The sequence below is a fragment of the Anser anser genome, assembly GCF_964211835.1.
Source record: "Anser anser genome assembly, contig: HAP1_SCAFFOLD_403, whole genome shotgun sequence".
Taxonomy (NCBI): domain Eukaryota; kingdom Metazoa; phylum Chordata; class Aves; order Anseriformes; family Anatidae; genus Anser; species Anser anser.
The window spans coordinates 24384-46285 of NW_028153788.1; the positions used below are offsets into that span (position 1 = coordinate 24384).

General features: G+C 41.1%; 1 long non-coding RNA gene across 22 annotated transcripts in view; it reads right to left on the bottom strand.

The window, feature by feature from the left end:
• LOC310891460 overlaps positions 1-21902 on the bottom strand; it is a 68984-nt gene that overhangs the window by 24373 nt on the left and 22709 nt on the right. For 4 of the 22 annotated variants that reach the window (XR_014577593.1, XR_014577599.1, XR_014577604.1 and 1 more), the window contains one exon: positions 1-21670. This exon is cut by the window's left edge. The exons of the other annotated variants lie outside the window; for them this stretch is intronic. This is a non-coding gene — a long non-coding RNA (uncharacterized lncRNA). The remainder of the gene's footprint in view (positions 21671-21902) is intronic. 22 annotated transcript variants of the gene reach the window in all.

Genomic DNA, 21902 nt, shown 5'->3' on the forward strand with positions numbered 1-21902 from the left:
AAACATCAAACTGCATCTCTGATGTACCACTGGCCAGATCCTACATCGTGTCAGTATGTAAATGCACATAGGAAAGCACATGGTCTCTCTGTAGCATAAACATACATGAGTGGCACAGGACCGCTGACCAGCCGAGGTAAATGGCAGGAAATATACCACCGACCTGCTGCTACAAGCAGAGGCCAGTGCAAGGACAGCCTGCTGATTAGCACCATCGCTCCCAGGGATGTGTGCGTTCTGGACACTTGTGTTTCCATAGACTCAATCCTACGCAAATTCTTTATTCCTTTCACCTCTTTTCTATAAGCCGCAAGTCCAAGCAAATGGAAATCTTAAGCAGTTGTCGTATTATGTCAGGAGAATGAATTAAACTTAAGGATTTACACTGAGAGAGTCCAGTTCTTATTTTTCTTGAAAGTTGTGCACTCTTTTGGATGGCCCGGTAGAAATTTGCAAATCAGATCACAAATATGAGTACGACAATCCAGTTATCAAGATCTTCTTTCAGGAGGTACCTCTTTCACAGAGGCACCCAAATACGAATATCAGAATCTATTGCTAAGCACCCTCTTTGGCAAACAATGACCTATTTTTTTCCAGTTAAACTGAAGTTCATTTCACAGAATGGGATCCAGCAGTTCTTTTCATGAGTCTACTCCCCTTCATAAATCAACTTACATGCTTTTGCTATTAGTATTATGATAAGAGAATACAATATCCTCTGAGAGCATCAGCTTGTGCGAAAGAATGTGGATCCACTGACTGTTTTGGAACACGGTGGATTTACAGCAGCTGAACAATTCACTGTCCTCCAGCAAAACTGTTGCAAAGGTCACAGATGCACATACCCAGTACAATGCTTGCACTTCTATTTTAAGCTAGATTCCTCATAGCTGCTAAATTCACAGTAATTCATGCTGTAGTATGTAGCAGAGATTACTACGAATCTAGTGCCTATGTACACACATATGGTGTAACCTTAGTTACATTACTATTAAATCAGTCTCTTAACTGTGCCTAAGAATAGGTTACAAACTGCAGTTGAAAAATGTTTCGTGAGACGGCTGGTTTACATTTACAGAAATCACATTTGTTTTAGTAGTCTTTTCCAACTATAGCTCATGATTTGGAATAGGAATAATGTACTTATAAAGTGTTTTTCATCCACTATTTATTTTTTCACAGGCAACATTTGTGGATTTCTTCTTTAAACTTGACAGCAGTTAAATTATCTTTAGAAGTGCCTTACTTTCTAAACATGTGAATGGCACTTTTCCTATGGAAAATATTTAGTAATTTCAAATGACTATGTAGCATCATGGATATAGAAATTAACGTGTAACCTGAGGTTCTTCCCTCCCCCCCCTTGTGACTAAAACAATGAGGTCAGTTTTCAGCTTTGTTGGAAAAATCTACTACTCTATTAGAAACCCAGTATGAAAACTAACATGCTGATCATCTATAAATTTAAGTTGCTTACTTTGGGGTCTGATACAAATCATGATATTAAATTCAGTGGACTTTGGATGACACTGTGAGCCTTGTTTAGTCTTCTACTGACTTATTCTCTATTTCGCATGAAATCTGCTGCATTTTTTGATGCCGCTAAGTACACTGCATATAGAAACTAACAGATTGCATTTGCAGCATTATACTGCATACAGTTGTGAAATAGATTTTATAGAGTAATGCAATCACAATAGCCAGTCAGGCATAAGAAGTCAGCCTCTCTCTGTCAGCACAATTATCCCTGTTTCAAAGCAGAAATTCCTTCTATTTTCTTCTAAGTTCAAATGGATTCCTGCTAAATGCTTTCCTTTTTTACTTCCCTAAATGGACAAATATTTTTCTTGCTATACTCAATGACATAACATTCACAGCAGAGTGAAGGAACTGCTTTGTAAGTATATTATTTATTTATTTTAAGAAAAGTCCTTGGTTTGAAACCCTCCTTGAAATACCTTAAAAAACACCACAAGAATACTTTTGCCAAGCAGAGTGACCAGAGGAGAACAAAAGTTCTGGGGCCAGAGAAAGAAAGGTTGAGGTTTGATGGGCCTAATTTTTCAATTAATTCCCTTATGGTCAGAGAGACAGCCAAGTGCTCCAAAGGAGCCTCAATCTATTTTACTTAGTCACAAAGAATTCTTTGTGATGGACGACTTAAAATAAATGCTCGAGAGGAAAGTACAGCGTATAAATCAGGAGAAGAAAATAAACAAGTATCTTACAGAGCCCTACAGCACGGACCTGTGGCAGCAGCTATGGTGGAAACTATTCTCCACGGAATTCAATAATTTGGGTCTTGCTCTGTTAAAGGGCCCTTTGTCCTTCAACAAGTTTTGAGGGTTATCTAAAGAATACGTTCTTCTCTGGTATTTTTAAGAATCCTATGCTAATTACTCATCCTGATCTCAGGTCTTCAGAAGAAGAAAAAGTTTTAGTTCAGTCGGGTCATAGGCACCCCCCAGAGGAAAGGCAGTTCACATCTAGCAAGCTTCTTTGCATAGTTTTTAGTCCAACAACGGACTCCTCCCTGTTCATCATTAAATAACACCAAAGCACAGCATTCTTACATCTTATAACTTACTCCAAGCTGATTTTTAGCTAATCATTCTCTTTCCTTACATGTCTTCACTATTAACAGCATAGCCCTTCAATCTAGAGGAAGATGAGTGCTCAGAGGACATCAATGTGCCAATTTCTCTTCAGTACACTTTGTTAATGAGCTGGTTTGCCTGTCAAACAAGTCTAACACATAATATTTGTCCAGGGAAACAATTGCAAATGCAACCCCATAGCTTCAAAGCAAACACTAAGCCACCTAGGTAAATATGGACATAAGTAGGACATAATTTAGCAGGAAATGTATGTTACTGCCAGGGGAAATGGTCCTAGTGATGTGCATTCTCAACAGTGAGTGGAGAATTTTTGCATACTTCTATGGTCATTGATATGCAGTTATATTCACTTGCAACAACACCTATGTACCTAGCTTATCTCAACATACAAGTATCTTTAATAAGCCTAGGAAAAACAGAAATTGGAAGTTAATTACTGGCCTGTACTAGGTCTCCTATTTCCTCCTGTAAACCTCATTTCTTATACTCAAAGGTGAAATCACGTCCTTCTGATAGTACACAAGAAGAGTTCACACAAAAAAATATTATGATGTAAGCAGCAAGATCTGCACGTGCAGACAATTTGTGAATTACCAGAAGAGGAGCCAGACATTTCAGAAGCCTTCACAAAAAACACATGTACCCTGGGGTTACATGGTTTATGTCCCCTTGAGCATTACACAACGCGTGGAGTAAACTGCTAAAATGCAGGGTCAGTCTCTGATATCTCAACACCAACGTTTTGTTGAAGGTAGGCAAAGATCATGACAGTATTTTCTTCCCACTTTACTTCCCAAGGTTTAGTTTATGTTACTCTTTTACAATGTTTCACAGCTTATTTTCCTCCACACCTTGTCTGCTCAGTGTCTTATCCAGAATCTGATGATTTTCTGCACAGTCCTGCAATTCAAACTAAAACCTGCAGCAATCACTTTTTTTTTTCAAACAGAAACTTCATCCAGGTCCCTGAAACCACACTATCCAAATTACTTGACAGTTCTGGAGTGAGAGCTGGATGGTTGGAAATGTCTTGTGCTCCTCAGCCTTTGGAACAGAGTTGTCATAACTGGACCTCAGAAAACACTTACTGGTGTGATTCACTCTAATTTGAAAGTCATGCCTCCTCTGGCAGGAAGACACAAACCCCATTCAGCTACATATTGAAATTATCTTCAGCCACTACAGGCTGCTTAAACAAGACAACCATCAAGAATCTGACCTATTTTCTTCAAGAATCACCAACTAAGCAGAACTTTGGAAAGTCATTCCTGCCTTTTTCAGAAGCACTCTCTGTAGATATGCTCCAGTTACACTGTATCAGGGGACCTCATGTCAGTATGCTTCTCTTTCAAAATGTTTACAACAGGGTTTCAGCTTTATCAATTAGCCATGCCCTGGCTGGGCAGAACCTTCACACAAGTTATCCATTGATTTGCTTTACACTACTTGCAATGTTTGGTAAAAGTTGTGTCTTTTTTTTTTTTTTTAAGTATCTCAGCTTTTTTCCTCCTCATTGTACACTCAACTTTTGAAGTGATGTGTGCTAGTCTGTTTTCAGTTATTTTAAAAAAAGTGTCATACACAGTACAGTATCAGACCAGTTATGGTTTACATCTGTGAACATATGCGACTACATTCTTTTGCTTTAAGTAAACAGCAAGCAGCAGTGTAGTTCATGACCTTTTGGAAAAACAAAGTCACCATTGGAAAAAGTTAGCTAATAGATAGCTTTATGTGATCGTGACTCCAATTCATTATGCCAAGGGTGGGGAGGGAAAAAAAAAAGAGAGCCTGTCAGACCCTGTTGAGACAAACACACAGGAATTATCACACATTCATAGACACTCCTAAAATAACCTTGGAGTCTAGCTTCTGAAAGTGGAGGTGGTAAATTCAAATTAAGGCTGAATCTCTGGACAAAGTCCATCTCTGTTGTAACTCATTGGAGGACACTGAAACCTCCAGAGCCAACTAAGCAGAGCAGCCTGACAGTGCACATGGAAGATGCGGTTCTGTGGCCAGGTGCAGTCAGCACTATGCAAGGCACCCCTGCCTGCACACAGCTGAGAGAAATTCAGCACTGAAATGAAGACAGGCTTTTGAATATCTGTACACTGAAAAATATGTGACTATCTTCCAGTTTCTGCAAAATACTAGAGCATTGACTAAGCAGAATAAGCCGTAGCTGCAGACAGTGGCTTGAAGCCTCAAGTCCAGATTTCTTTTTTTGCAGTAAGATTTAAATCAGAAGGTAAGCTCCTCTCTCAGTCAAGTCTTTGACAGATCTTGTGCGGTCTTGCTTGGGTGGAAGAAGAGATTTATTAAATGTTAATTCCATCATTTTGTCTCAACACCCTCTGTCATATATTTCTAAAATGGAAAGAAAACTCTCTGGTCAGTATCCATGTATACTACTCTCCTCCCCATCTATGAAATTTCCAGGAAGGAAACCAGAGAGTCAAGTAAAATTCTCCAGAGTCCTGAAGTGAAGCACATGTCCTTGCCAAGGGTCTAGTTGCCTACACAAGGAAGTTGCACATAAATGGAGAACCAATTTTCAAATTTCCTTTGAATCTACAGACAAGTAAGCTTGTTTCCCATCCCATTTCCCCCTCCCTGGGCACACACAGTATCTGCCCTTTTGGGGAAGAAGCACATTAAAATCCACCCTTCACCTTGTATTGTTTTATTTCCCTGCATAGAAAATTTAGGAGATTAGAGTTAAGCTGATACTCACAAAAAAAAAAAAAAGCTGTTGGAAATGTTACTAGGATGTGTCAAGCAAGCCAGTTAAGTACCACATCCGAAGGCTCTCAAATTTTGTTGGTGATAAAAGTAACACCACCTTTCCCTGTGGAAAGTCTAACGGCTGGAGACAGTTTTCAGCCAGCTGACACTTTCATCAAAGGAAAATGCTTTGATAGGGAAAACAGCTGCTAGCACGGATTTCTGCAGTGTTCTTTGTACCAAGTACGGTGTCAACAGCCAGGACTGAAAGGACTACCTTGGACGCAAAACTATACAGCTCTTCCTTTTCCCTTGGTGCTTTCCTTGAAAATGTGGAGAATCAGCAGAGAGACCGAGCAGAGTTCTGGAACTGCACTGCAGCCGTCAGCTTGCAGGAAGGATCCAGAAGCACAGAGCTGCTGCAGCTCAGTGACATGTTTAAGTTGCAAGTTCTTGAAAGTCCTTGGCTCTTCCAGGAAAGGGGACTGGTTTTGCCATTGTCATGCTAGGGCCCAGGCTTTTCTGACAGTTATTTAGCTTTTGGAGGTAATGAAGGGACAAATTTTATCAGCAGGCTCTGCAAAGAGACTAGGTGGGTGATGAGGGTCTACACTAGTCCAAAGAGGGTAGAGGGGTTATTCTGCTATCACCTAGGTTGTTTAATAACATTCCACTCTGTAACCAAGTAAGATCTACAGCAGCAATAAACATAAAAAGATTTTTTTCTTGTCATGTATAATCTCACCCAGAGATTGTCACATTGTTGCCACATTGCAGAGATGGTATACAAATTCTCTTCACCTCAGAAAACAGAAAGAACATACAAAAAAAGATGGAAATGAAACCTATAAATATTCCGGAAAACAAATAAATAAATAGAAATCTGACATCTGTTAACAATTGTCACTCACATTTGCTAATTTTGAATTTGGCAGAAATTCCATTTCCAGCACTGTTTTTCTGTATTCATACAGACTTATTGATCTCTGAAGCCAAATAACTTTCCCTCATTTCAGTCAGCAACACTGCCTGATGTGGGATCCATCAGATATGCCTTTTTTTTTTTTTTTCCTTTTTCCATTCAAGTTTTCTTTCCAGGTAACAGGCGGCCCAGCTTCCACTTCTTGCCTTTTTGCTTGTCCACAATCCTCACACACTCTTCCCATTACTCACAGCTATCTTGTGTACCACTGGCTCACTTCTTGCTTCATGCCACATCTAATTTTATAAACTGGCAGCTCTGCTGTAACCATTCCTTGGGATTGCAGTCTTCACAATGTGGCCTGGCAGGTCTGCCTTTGTTTTAGAGGCAGCTCCCTCCCATCGACTCCTCTGGTCCTTGACAGCCTCTGACAGATAGTACAATTCATCTTCAAGCTTGCTCCTGTCACCTCCTAAAATCCAGCTGTTCCTGAGCACTGCAATTTGGCAGTCCACAGAGGGCCAGGGAAAAAGCCAGCACAAGATATATTTCTTAATTACCACATGTATTCCTTAGCTTCTCAAAGAGATAAAATTAATACTAGATTCCATCAAGAGCTAACCGCAAGGATAACACCATTGGTTAAGGAAATTCCTGACCTGCAAACTGTTGGAGGGTGGGAGAACATAAGGGAAAGCAGTGCTCTGACAGGTTCTGGTGCAGGGGGAAGACAGAGCAAGCCACAGGCCATAACCCAGCTCCAAAGTGCTATTTAGTAGGACATACAGCAGAGACTTGTCAGATATTAAAGAGACAAGAAGAGACATGACAATCTAGGCCAAAAGGCCAATAACAATAAAAGTTTGGGTGGCCTTGTGATCAGATAAAGCACTGGCACAAAAACTGCTCTGTTGTGCTCCAAGGCCTCCAGAACTTCCCTGTCAGAAAGGCTAGCAGGACATCAGGTGATGCCTTCCTCCATTTGCTGTGTTTGAGACTTTACATCTCCTACTGAAGCTTTGCCATCTCAAAGCATTTCTGGGCATCAAACTGCAGAAAGCAAACTTTACCCAGAGAGCTAAAACCCACCTGAGCTCCTTCACCACACAGCCAAGGTCAGCTGCAATTGTCCATTCTGCTTTGGCTGCCTGTTTGTGCAAAGTGTCATTGCAGCAAGACAAACCGTCATGCCCACTACTTATTCCCAGCACTGAATGAATAAATTAGCCTTTCTGTAACTTTCATTAATCACCCAAGTTCAACTCAGTTTTGCTGGATGACTTATGATCTGTGGATTTCTTTGCTGCTACACTTGAAAAGCAGGGTGGATTTTGCCTTATGAAGTCATTTACTTGACCTTTAGAAAAGAAAGATCTAAATACTATTTTGACATGTGTGAGCTGGCTGATACTCTACAAAAAAAGTTACAAATCTCTCAATCTAGGGATATTTCTTGTATTTCCATTCATACAGATTTTCTAGGAACAGTGAAGGCAGATTCCTGTACATCTTTTCCTTTCCATCTCTGGTTCAGATTGCTGTTGGCAAGATCTCCTGGTAATAGGAATCTGTCAGATATTAAAAGCTAAAATAAAAATCAGTGAATGCTCCAACTAAATTGCAAGCACATCTAATACAGTTCTGTCAACTCTAAAGGTCAGATTTTGGTTTTGTGAGAATTTGCTCAATGCAACAGGAACCGCATATGTAAACACTGTGTTCCATTGCATGCCTTGAACTTCCAGGCCCAGAAATCCCTTCTGTCCCATGCAGCTAACACCTTAAAAGTGTTGGCAAAAATACTGTAAATGCAAAATAAATAACAAATCAATGAATTGGTGTTTGCCAGAAAGTAATCTTCAAAGAAATGAAAAGAAAAAGTTCAGCCCAGTGGATAAGACCCTGTTAGAAATCAGTGAAATTCAGGATAGGAATACTAATCAGCTCTCCAGTTTGCTAGCCGTCGGATGATACTTTCAAAACTGTAAACAGGCTGAATGTTAAGTGCGTAAAGATGCATGTAAGTATGCATAGGATTTTTCAGAAGCAAAACCAAGCTCAAATTCCATGGATGTTAACAGGAAGTAAGCACCAAATGCATTTTTCAAATGCAGTGAGGGATTTACTGGCCACTTCGAAATGCCTGTGTATCTCTCAAACTTTAGTAACCTCATTTGTGAAAACAGTTTTTCAGAACTGACTTTGGGTTAATTGTGAACTACACTTCAGCTGCAGTGCACTATGAAAAACAAAAGTTAGTCCTCACAGGAATACAGGAACTGATGATAACTGTTTCACAGAGTGGAATTTGTACAAGTTAGGATGCTTATGTGTCCCAAGTCTGATCCTTATATATATAAATCAGCACCAGTTGAACGTTTCCAAGGTCTGGTATAATACGCTTAAATCTAAAAGAATGGAACCCAAAATCACCAAATTTGGAATCTGCACCCTAAAACCAATTTTATGTAACTGCCAGGCTTTTCCTTAGTACCCACTGAAGGAGAAAGCAAAATCTAATGTTCCTTTCAGCATTTAGCTACTGTTGTTTTCTGCTGCAAATTAACCTTCAAGCTCCATACTACCTAAATGCTTAGGTTTGAATTGAATTGTAAGCTGGTGTGTATTGCTCACATGCTTAAAATAGAGGGCAGGTTTACATATTCCTTCATATAAAGCACATACATATATATATATCAACAAACACAAGGAGAAAGTGACAAGCCACTACTTTGTGGTGGATGGATCAGTTCCTTTCTTAACTATATTGCTATGCATTTCTTAGCAGAGAGCACTGCTTGCATGTAAGCATACATTCAAATATTCCTTTTTATAGGACATGCCCGCCATTGGTCACATGGCCAGAAATTTTGACGAAACAGAGGAATTTTCAATAGATGCATTTCTTCCTCTGCCACTTTAAATTGAACTCCCTTAAAACCTCATTGTACAGCTACTACACGTGCTGTAAATAAAACATACCAGGTGCTTGCTAAACATGGAATTTAAAGCTCATCTTGAACCTGAAACCTGCTCACATTAAAAAACACCCTGGAGGCTTACACAACACCCAGCCTCATTTCATGCTGCAGACATAACATTTCTCTTGGTGATACTTGCAGGAGGCCAGCACACACCCTCCATCTCACCCAGGCAAGTCTCTTCCCTGTTTTCACTTCAGTTCAGTCCCGGCTCACATGAATGGGAATTCTTTCTAACAATTAGTAGAAATAAGCTGCATTACAATAGTACCTATGAGGACATACTGTGCCAGTTGCTATACACATACTGAGCAGCAAGATGGCAGCTTTACCTGGAAGAATTTATGATCCTTACAGAATGACAAAACCAACAAATCTATGAAATGATCAGCCTCTTGAACAAATACAGCTGAGGCAGAGAGAGCTCAAGTAAAAAAAAAAAAGTCCAAAATCACTTAAGAAGGCTCATTATATCCAGAACAGGTTATTCCTTGGCAAGAACATTCAGATCACAAATGCACAAGTTAAAAAAAATACGTTTACTGCTTGACTGTTAAAAATGCCCTAACGTATTCACCTCAGGTGCTGTTCTGTTTGATCAGACAGCAGTCTTTCACTAATTAAGATTAGATAAAGCTTCAGTGCCAGTCTAGAAATTAAAGTAATTATAGGAAGAAGTGAATAAATGACATCACCATCATCACTTTATCATCTTATTTGAAAGAGAATTTTAAAAATTATTTCCAAATACAGTCATTTAATGCAAATGTCCTCTCTTTAGTCCAGCTTAACCAATTGCTCTAAATCCTCCCTGATTCCTTACAATAGAAGGCTCCCCTTTCGCTCAAGGACACCCCAGCTCCTAGTCTTTAACTGAGGCACCGGGCAGCCATATGGCATGGACAAGCTGAAATGACCACATGCTCAGGCAGAATCCATGACATTTTCTGGCAACATTTGGTTTTAAGGATCCAAAAACACCTACGACCTTTTTTCTTGTAACTATGCTAAGGTTACCAGATTTTGAATTAGCAGCAACGTGTGGATATTTTTCAGAGCATTTTTTCCAGTGATTTAATGTCTGAATGAATTCATCATGAAATACAGAAGTGTCATTAACATTCACCCTAAGCAAAAGAACAGCTTTGCGAGTGTCCACACACATTTGCTTCACTCCAGCCATGGTTCACTACATTGCATACTCATTCAACCAGACTGTTTGGTTCTGGTAAACACCAGACAAGCTTTCCTGGCTCCCATAGTTATTAAACCAAAGGAACATTTTGTTGACAAGTGTGTAGCTGGTGTATTTCAGAACTGCAGAAAGCATTCAAAGGCTATCTTTGAAAAAGTCTTTCATACAAGATGACAAACCAGGTCAGTACAGTAATGAGCAGAACTTTGAACTCTACAGAGCCTTTCAATAAACCAGGAAAATGTTTTAATGATGGAAAAAGTGAATCCCCAAGAACTCAGCAAAAGCTATGCAGCCTAGAGGGTGATTTGCAATGAAATTCTCCTTCCTATCATTACCTAACATGTATGCCTTACCTACATGGCACTGCTACATCTTTTCAAACAAAAAATTTACAATTGAGAGATGTTTTCATGAAGCCAAGTTTAATTTTCCCACAGGCCAAACTCATTTTATTCCCATCCAACTGCAACCAGAGATCAGATCTGCATCGAGTGCAGATCAGACCAGACACTTCCCAGTCCGCTCCCTAAAATGTCAATAGCATGCAAATGAATTCCATATGCAAATGATCAACTCAGAGAATGGTGTCAAAAAAGTCCTGCTATTCCAGTTCTGTGACTCAAGGAAAAACAGGCAGCGTAACTACATATGTCACCTTTTATTTAAAAACCTATATTAAACATGTAGTGGCCAGATTCAGAATAATGCAAGCATGTGTTAGATTGTGTCCTGGTCTATGAGCTGACTCACTAGAAAGCTGGGATCTACCACTCTGGTGGCAAAAAAAATCAAAGGTGGCAAAAACAGGTTCCTAAAGGCATTAAAATGTAGCTGGATGGATACTGATAATTCAGTTTCTTTTACCTGTATAAAAACAGCAATAAGCTTTCTGAGTTTATACTGGGGCACTGGAATGGGGAATCCTCCCTCCCTCCCTCCCTTACTTGCTAAGCAGGCCAGTGCTCATGGCCCCAGTAATCTCCACAGGCTTTCTGTAAAGATCACAGAACCATCTAGGTTGGAAGAGACCTCCAAGATCACCCAGTCCAACCTCTGTCCTAACACTAACAAGTCCTCCACTAAACCATATCACTAAGCGCTACATCTAAACGTCTTTTAAAGACCTCCAGGGATGGTGACTCAACCACTTCCCTGGGCAGCCTATTCCAGTGCCTAACAACCCTTTCAGTAAAGAAGTTCTTCCTAACATCCAACCTCAACCTCCCCCGGCGCAACTGTAGCCCATTCCCCCTCGTCCTGTCACCAGGCACATGGGAGAATAGACCAACCCCCACCTCTCTACAGCCTCCTTTAAGGTACCTGTAGAGTGCGATAAGATCACCCCTGAGCCTCCTCTTCTCCAGGCTAAACAATCCCAGCTCCCTCAGCCGCTCCTCGTAAGACTTGTTCTCCAGACCCCTCACCAGCCTCGTTGCCCTTCTCTGGACTCGCTCGAGCACCTCGATGTCCTTCTTGTGTAGCAAGGTGCCCAAAACTGAACACAGTACTCGAGGTGCGGCCTCACCAGAGCCGAGTACAGGGGGACAATCACTTCCCTAGACCTGCTGGCCACACTGCTTCTTATGCAAGCCAGGATGCTGTTGGCCTTCTTGGCCACCTGAGCACACTGCTGGCTCATATTCAGCTGCCTATCAACCAATACTCCCAGGTCCTTCTCTGCCAGGCAGCTTTCCAGCCACTCATCTCCCAGCCTGTAGCACTGCTTGGGGTTGTTGTGCCCCAGATGCAGGACCTGGCACTTGGCCTTGTTGAACCTCATACAGTTGGCCTCAGCCCATCGGTCCAGCCTATCCAGATCCTCCTGCAGAGCCTTCCTACCCTTGAGGAGATCGACACATGCACCTAACTTGGTGTCATCTGCAAACTTACTGAGGGTGCACTCGATCCCCCCATCCAGGTCATCGATAAAGATATTAAAGAGGACTGGCCCTAGTACTGAGCCCTGGGGGACTCCACTAGTGACCGGCCTCCAACTGGATTTGACTCCATTCACCACAACTCTTTGGGCCCGGCTACCCAGCCAGCTTCTAACCCAACGAAGCGTACACCAGTCCAAGCCAAGAGCAGCCAGGCCAGGAAAGACCTATGCCTACCTCTTTTCCCTACAATTCTTTGCATGTCATAGACCTGCACTGTGGAAAATCACTCACAGTCCACACATTAAGTGAGTCAACACAAAGCTCTAAATATTTTGTGATGTACCCTATTATAAACTAACACTTCATTGTATAGTTGTACCAAAAACTTACCGTATAGTCACTTTGCACAAGAGTTTAAAAAACTTCTGGCAATTTGCAGCTAGATTCTATTCTAGAAGCTTAAAAAAGCCTCCTTTACAGAAAGTACACATCACATTTTAACATAGTGGTTTTACAGCTCTTAGCAGTTTAATTATATGGATCTTCGGAACTCATTTCACTGGCAGCTCATTTTACAGAGTTGGACCACAGTACACTGCAAAAATCCAGATATATTGCATAAAGCCATGGAAGAAAACTTTTTGTCCTGTCAAGTCCTTGTAGGAAACAGCAGTTTAGTGTGTGACCTGTTCAGCACATCCTATGCCCTAGTAATTCCCTACTGGTTTCAGCAGGGCTTCAGATGCATCAAACATAGCAATGGTTCTCACAACAGGAAAACAGAATCACTCTGACCATAAATAAAAATCCATTCAACTCTAACTATTATCAGTACCAGCATTTCTTTTAAAATTCTCAGCTAAATCCCAGGATTTTGACATCATATCATTAATTTCAAAGAACAATTTACAAGAGAAAATTTTGTTTTCCAACTGAATCTGCAATAATTACTAGATCTTTAACATTTTTAGCATCTTAATGTCACCTGTTCAAACATTTGCTGGTAACAGAGACCTCAGAGTTCATCGTGCTGCTGCAGGAGTGAATGAAAAACTTAACATTAAGGGTATTAAAGGCATTCCCAGCTATCTTAAGCTTCAAGAACAGCTCCTGTATTTTAAGACAATTGCATGCCCAAGTCATGCTAAAGTCTCACTAATCACTGGACTTCAAGCTATACTTCTCATTAAAATTAATAAGTATCATACTATTTATGCCAATGCTATACCGAGAAATGGGAAAATGCAGATAAAAATGTTAATTCAAAAAGCATCGGTCTGATTCAATCCCTGCAATAGCAGGATGTCATGGTCCCAGGATGGAACCTATGTAATTTTATTCCAGTAAAAGCAAACAGAGGCTGATGAGATTCAATTTCAAGAGATCCCCAGCCATTATCACCAAGGGGCTCCAGGAAAGGTAGGTATTGATTTCAAAATAAGGGAGTTTATGGATCAAAAAGCTTTTGCTTCCTTTACTCAATTCTGTCATAAAGGTTAAAGGTTAATTTAAACTCGAGCACAAATCCACTGCAGCCACAGTTCCATCTCAGGAGCAGACTTACTAAAGAAGATTTGAGAAGGCTTTCCTTTTCCTCTCGGCTTTTATCAATATGGCACATACACTAGGACATTTGGTGGATATGCTACAGGGACACTACACAGCTCTTCTGCGCCTGCATTCACATCACAGCCACATCAAGCAATGTAGATACACAAGGAAGCAGTCTGCTGAATGCATGCAGACCCTGCAGCAGCAGCACTGTCAAAGCTACACAGCCGTCCAGATGCTTTTCTCACCAAAGAGATTGTTCATGTGCACACATATCAACAGATTAATCTGTCTAAGTCTTATCAGGAGATGAGTTCCCTCTTCAAAAGAATTGCCCAGCTGGTATTTGTGGCTATTTGATCTTTACATTCAAGGGCAGGACATCAATGGCAATGGTCTCAGAGCCAAGACCAGAGTATTCCAACATCCCAGTTGAATCCCTTAAAGCATTCAACTCCATACAGCACACTGCAGAAACAAGGTCTCTCTCTTGGGTGCATGCAGAGTTCTGCTCTGAAGAGAGTGCTGACAGTGCACCTCAGCCTGGAAATGGAAACTTTGTAGAACAAGACTGAAAGCACTGTCTGACCATGGAAGAGCCTGGTGTCCCTGTGGAGACATGCAGCAGAAGCACATCTCCCACAGATCCTGCAACAAGATATATTTGGAACTCTAAACAGAACCTAATGTGAAGACATTATAACACATTTCTTATTTACAGCTAACAGGAACTGGCTTTTATCTCTGAAATCTCAAGGGTCTATTCTGTCAGCCCTGCAGAATGGCTAGGAGCACTTTCTTAAATTACCAGAAAATCAGTAGGAGCAAGGCAACCTACAGGTGGTTTTTAACACAGAATGCTGTGGTTAAGCATTTGTCCATTAAATGAAGCATGTAAACAAAGCTTCATAGCAGAAATGTTTGTTAGAGAGCATTTGTTGGCTCTTTGATATTTGTCATCTGAAAAGTCTTTTTATTCTTCCAAATTGTATCTTGATTTGTCCTCTCTTTCTTACAGAAAACTCTGTGCGATCCCCCAGCATTCTCTTGACTTAGCTAAGAGTACACAACATTTTTCTTGCTCGCATGAACTTGCTTGCATAAAGTTTTCGGCTCTAGACACTAAATATATCAGTTAATGTATCTATCATAAGGAACAAACGCAACAAAACTCATGCATCCTGGAAGACTTCCACTCTGTTCATGTTCAGATACCTTGATCCTCCATTAACCTTTTTTTTTCCACTTACAAATTCAAAAAATCCTATCAAAACTTGAAGAAAAAAAGACATCTTTTATACTATTAATAACTACTCAGAAAGCAAAAGAGTTAAAATTAAAAACTTCCTCAAACAGCATGCCAGCCCAAGTCTTGTGATTAAGTCAGAGGCATCTAAAATTAATCAGGATTTTTTGGGCTTCAAATTAATTACCCCTAACTTTGATTTCACAAGGAACAAACCAAAAGGAGATAGCAAACTGAGGTACTCTTGAAACAATTTGCTGGTGAGCAACACCCAAATCACATTTCTTCTCTAATTGGGAAAAAAATACTTGCACCAGACTATCAGCTACTTTCCTGAGCCCTGTTCTGAGCCCCAAGCCTCCTTAGGCATTCACTGCAACACCACCTTCTTCAGCTGAGGTGAAAAGCTACATGGAAGCCTCTGACACAGTATTTCTTGCTGTGGGAGACATGTCTTTAAGTTTTGCACGTAAGCTAACCCTAGCATACACCTTGACTTGCACCTACTTTGGACTGAACTTTGGTGTACAACAGGGTAAGGAAATCTGAAACTTCTCAGAGCTCAATGACTGCTGGTTTTGGCAGAGCCTCAGTTTCACTGAGGTATCAGTAGTGGGCAATGCAACGTATTCTAAAACTATGATAAGTTTTTATGACAGGACTAACCTTGCTAGAAAAGTTCCCCCAAACATTTTGCATTCCGTTATTTTAAAACAGCAAATCTCTACCTGTCAGAACATTAACATTCCAGATTCATCTTTTGCACAAAATCTATGTATGTTTTTTTCCTACGAGTTTGCACAGACAGTTTGAGGAGATTTTTCTATTTGGTGTATCATCCTCGTATCAAGACCTCCACATTTTCAGATTTCTGCTGCTTGCTTCAATTTTTCCTATTTTCCACTTCCATTTTCCAAATGCACTCTTGGAATTGTCACTAGGAGGGAGGATCAAGGATGAAGAAAAACCATAACTAAGTGCTGAGCTCACTTTACTATATGTGAAACCACAACTAGGAGCCAAAGAATTTTTTTTTGTATCTAATCTATTGCAGAAAATGGAGGAGCCGAGGACTTAGCAGGTAGTGGGCCAATGTGTACACTGAAGGTCTATTCCAGCTGTCAGCAAAAACATTGGAAACACTGGATCAGGGCCTAGAGTTTTTAAACCTGAAGCTGGAAGGGTCTTGCCGTGAGAAGAAAAATCTGTTTTGCACTATGCCATAATCAACTTTATTTCAACGCTAACAATAACCTTTTTGAATTAGTCCCAGTGTAAACTGCAGCTTGATACAGTGACATTTGGTACAAACGGACAAAAGTTGTGATAAACAGAATAGTTAAAAATCTGAATACATAGCTCCGTGCATGCACGTGTGTGTGTCCATCGGATCACGCAAGATAGTTATCCTACTCAAAGTACTTACCTACTCAAAGGTTCTGTTGAAAAAAGACAAAGGAGATAAGTTCTTAGCAAATGCTCCAGAAAAAACCCTACAGAGTTATCTACCCAGATGCTGAGTTAGATACCTCATGCTTGCATGGATCAGACAACGTGATGCACCCAGTGAGGACACACAGAGAACAGTCTACGTGACTGTCCCTCTCATGCTGAAAAAGCCTCAGCTGGAATCTCCTGCTTGTTTTTTTTCATCTTTTTTTGTTTTTCCAGTCATCTCTACTTCTTTTCTTCAACTATATGCCTTTTACATGAACTAGAGTAGGTATTTAGGAAATCTAGTTTGGAATCCCAGATTTTTTTTACCTGAAAACCATCACATACAAAAGAATTTGGTTTAACTTTCACCATTAAAATCTTGTGATATGGTTCTCATCTGAATTTGTCTAGCTTTAGCTTCCAACCATTAGCTCCTACATGTCATCCTCCACTAAACTGAGAGCTACAAGAAGTATTTTCCCCAATTACATATTTGTTAGTAAAGAACAAGCTCTCTCTTAACCAAGAATGAAATGAACTGTCTTAAATCTCTCATCAAAAAAATCCTTCCTAGCTCTCAAACCATTTTCTTTCTTTCTGAACTATTCCAGATGTCCAACATGCTTCTGAATGCATGGACACCAAAGGCCCACACAAGTTAGCCCACACAGGCTATTCACGGAACAGCTTTGCTAATGCTGTTTATGACTTTAACATTTCTTCCCTACAACCACATTACGTTCATTGCTTATATAAAATAATCGCTTTACTTCACTGAGCTGCAGAATCACACTGGGAATATGAGAATACATGTGCAGTTGCTCATTTAAATTATTATTCAGGCCGTTAAATCCCTTCCAGCATTACTGCACACAGCACTATCTGGTAACTTTGACCAACGTGCTGACCCTTCCTGTCGCTCTATGATCTCTTCTTCTCCAAGTAACCCCCATGGGACAGGACAGTAACTGTCCATTATCATCTTGATGCTTGTGAAATGCAAAACAAAAAAAAAAAACCTTCACTAAAAAAATAGAGAAACATTTTTCAAAAACCTCCTATTGTCATCGTTGACTACAACAGGTATGTTTTGTGACAAAAGAATGACTTATAAGTCCTTCACTGTAATGCGTATATCTAGTAATGGAAAAACTCTAGTCCAGTATTCAGAAGACCACAAACCACAACTAGCACTGCTTTGTGAAGCCATTGTTAGTGGAATATACAGCCGTTTAATACAGAGGAAAATTCTCAAGATTTTGCATCACAGGTGTAGCATATCTTTGTTTTGTGTAGATCCAATTAGATTGACCGTAAAATCCTTCTCCTGTTGCCAGCACAGTGGAACAAAACACAGGAGCAGGATTTGTTTCCTCTGTGCTGACATCATCCAGTCCAACCTCCTCTGGTCTCTATGAGGGTATTTGTCAGTGGCTGGTGTTAATCAGCTCCTTATTTGCTCAACCAGATGGACAGATTTTCACTTTAGCTTCTAATGTAAATGTAAATGTTTCAGGCAGCTGTTCCATTGTTTGCACCACAGATATCTGGTATCATCTGCAACACCCCCATCGCACCTACAGTCTACTTACACTAGTAGACCTACAATCTAGTAGTAGACTAGTAGACCTACAGTCTACTTACTACCAAGTCGGTGATGAGAAGGTAAGAGTCACAGAAAGAAAAGCAAGGAGATTTGTTTGCAGATGTACTGTCCTTAGAGACTGTACAGCCTAAAACCTGCTCTCACTTACACACAGGTAGCTCATAGTCATGCTGGCACAGAAAACAAGAAAGGATTTCCTTCAGGTACTCACCTATTCTTGGGAACAATCTGCTGTGTTCTGCAGCATGGGCCCTCTCCAAGGATATAAATGTCAGGAGCAAATGCAAGTCTTCAGGTAGGTTTGACAGTAGGGCAACCAATGTATTTACTAGCTTCCAGGGGTCCTTCTGCATAGCTTTTAACATATGTGCTGGGTTACAGCTGTGGTTTTAAATGTCTCATTATCTTTTCTTTTCCCATCCTGTCCCCAAAATATCAGAGGATTTATTTCCATCTGCCTCACCATGGGGCTTTTTGCTTCTTGAGGTAGAAGCTGTACATCTTAAGAGGGTCATCACAAGAGCTGCAGACCTATACCACTTTGTCTGTGTTAGTGAGGAGAGGTGAACTCTCAAGGCTTAGACAGGGAAGTGGAAGCAGGAAGGAAAGCAGTGACTTGCAGAAAATGGACTCCACAATCAGTAAGATTGCAAAGTAGACATGCTTATTCAGCGCTGGGCAGCACAGGGGGTAGTCCCACCGAAGTCGTGCATGCGCGACTTGCCATGCTTATATGCAGTAAAGAGTTACATATGCATGAAGTTTCACAATGTGTCTATACACATTCATAACCTGTCCCCACTTCATATTAAAATTAGTTCAACAAGTCATTTCCATAAACTCCTCCCATCCGCGCTTGCACAGTGTCTCCTGGTAGTGGTCACTCGGGGTCGTGGGGATGAAGGTTGGTGACTCTTCCTCGTCACCGCTAGTTGACCTCTTGTCTTTGCGCAGACTCAGTTGCTTCTTGGCTCTTGTCCATCCGCAGGACCAGTTTCTGCCAGTTTCTTAAGACAGGCTCACACTCTTAACAAGAGACTGACCTTGGTAAGGGGCCCAAAGCTTCTTGCTTTATTTAATTTGCACAATGCACAATAGTTAGCAAAGACACTAAGTGGCATCCACTAGTTTAATATTGTCAGCGCTCTATCTATGTTTGATAAGATTCTCCTAACTCCCTATCTCAGCAGGACCCTTCTTCCCCTTCCAAGGGCTGCAGGGTGTGGACTAGTCCAGAGCCAGCCATAACACCGCAGTACGTGATCTGCTGTTACACCGCTAAATAAAAGTACAGAAGCTTTTGACTTGGAAAAAGAAGAGCTGCGATTCACGTAGTGGAAAGATGTAGCTAGAAAGCATTAGCAGAAAATCCACATGCTGGCTGCTGCTAACACCTGTCAGCACCACCCTGATAACATTTGCTTCACACATGTTCTGGCTTGCCAGGCACCTGATTTACAATTTCACACTTTGTATCAGCTTGTTACATACTTGTTCTCTAGCATATTGTTCATACACTAGATAACACTGCATGCTTATTTTTCAGTGCTAAGTGACATAATTAGGTTACTACACAGGATAAAACTTGCTCTAAAGTACATCCGTATCAAAACACAATAACCTTGAGACAATATATGAATTAATGACAATTTTATTTTAAAAAGCCATTAGCCTGTTACTAACTATTAGCCTATTGCGCTGCCAGATTTCTTCCTGCTGCACTGTAATAATGAACTCTGCCTGCTTAATTAAAAATGGTAACAGGTAACTATGACTCCACTTGTCTCAACAGAATTGCATTCATTTCTAGCAGTCCTAGATTTGGCCCAGAAGCTACCAAACTTACTTGTCCCATTTTCTGAGGCGACAAGGTAGGAAAGACATGTATCAGAGACCTCTTTTTAATATATGACCTTACAGTGAGCTGGCCTCCATTTACAAGTAACCAAAACTATTCTTCCAAGGCATGTGTTTACTGACCCTAAGGGATGCAGAGATGGTAGAAATGCTTTGCATCATTTGCAGTGATGTAGGCAAAAATGATGACAAAGGAGGCAATACTTCTGACTAGTCTCTTAACTGAAGAAGTTAATTCTGTTTTTCTTTGACCAGTATACATATATCACTGAAGAGATGTCAGTAAGCTCTTACGGACCTGGGCTTACTTGTAAAGATGCTGAAAAAGTATTATTTAACTGCATTATGACAGAGGTACAAACCAGCTAACATATAATATGGGACCACACTCCTCAAAGAGATGTGGATCTAAACAGACAACAGGTGAAAGGAAACAGAGCATCAGGGAAGCAAAATGGTCTATCTATGATAAGAGAGACCTTGCAGAGTTTGTAACAGAACCTAGGCATTTTGGCTTTCAGTTCTTGCTCCACCACGCGAGTTCATGCTTTTCTCCAGAACTCAAAGTTTTACACTACAGTCAGGCAGGGATTTTAAAATTTTCCAGAGGCATCTGTCCAGTGCTAAAAAGTGGCTTTCTCAGGTAATATTTAAGCCATTTAACATTAGATAGCAAGAACCAATTTACTATGATTAATAACAAATTTACTATCATTAAATTAACAATTAAATTAACAATTTACTATGATTAATAACAAAAAACGTTTTTACAAACACATCATCACAAAAAGGAGGACTAAGGAGAATCTCCATCCTTTACTGGATGCGGGGGGAAACTTAGTTACAAAAGATGAGGAAAAGGCTGAGGTGCTTAATGCCTTCTTTGCCTCAATCTTTAGCGGCAAAACCAGTTGTTCGCTGGATACCCAGTACCCTGAGCTGGTGGAAGGGGATGGGGAGCAGGATGTGGCCCTCACAATCCATGAGGAAATGGTTGGCGACCTGCTACAACACTTGGATGTACGCAAGTCGATGGGGCCGGACGGGATCCACCCGAGGGTACTGAAAGAACTGGCGTAGGAGCTGGCCAAGCCGCTTTCCATCATTTATCGGCAGTCCTGGCTATCAGGGGAGGTCCCAGTCGACTGGCAGCTAGCAAATATGACGCCCATCTACAAGAAGGGCCGGAGGGTAGACCCGGGGAACTATAGGCCTGTTAGTTTGACCTCAGCGCCAGGGAAGCTCATGGAGCAGATTATCTTGAATGTCATCACGCGGCACTTGCAGGGCAAGCAGGCGATCAGGCCCAGTCAGCATGGGTTTATGAAAGGCAGGTCCTGCTTGACGAACCTGATCTCCTTCTACGACAAAGTGACGCGCTTGGTGGATGAGGGGAAGGCTGTGGATGTGATCTACCTTGACTTCAGTAAGGCTTTTGACAACGTTTCCCACAGCATTCTCCTCAAGAAACCGGCTGCTCGTGGCTTGGACTGGCGTACGCTTTGTTGGGTTAAAAACTGGCTGGATGGCCGGGCCCAAAGAGTTGTGGTGAATGGAGTCAAATCCAGTTGGAGGCCGGTTACTAGTGGAGTCCCCCAGGGCTCAGTGCTGGGGCCAGTCCTCTTTAAAATCTTTATCGATGACCTGGATGGGGGGATCGAGTGCACCCTCAGTAAGTTTGCAGATGACACCAAGTTAGGTGCATGTGTTGATCTGCTCGAGGGAAGGAAGGCTCTGCAGGAGGATCTGGATAGGCTGGACCGATGGGCCGAGGTCAACTGTATGAGGTTCAACAAGGCCAAGTGCCAGGTCCTGCATCTGGGGCATAACAACCCCAAGCAGTGCTACAGGCTGGGAGATGAGTGGCTGGAAAGCT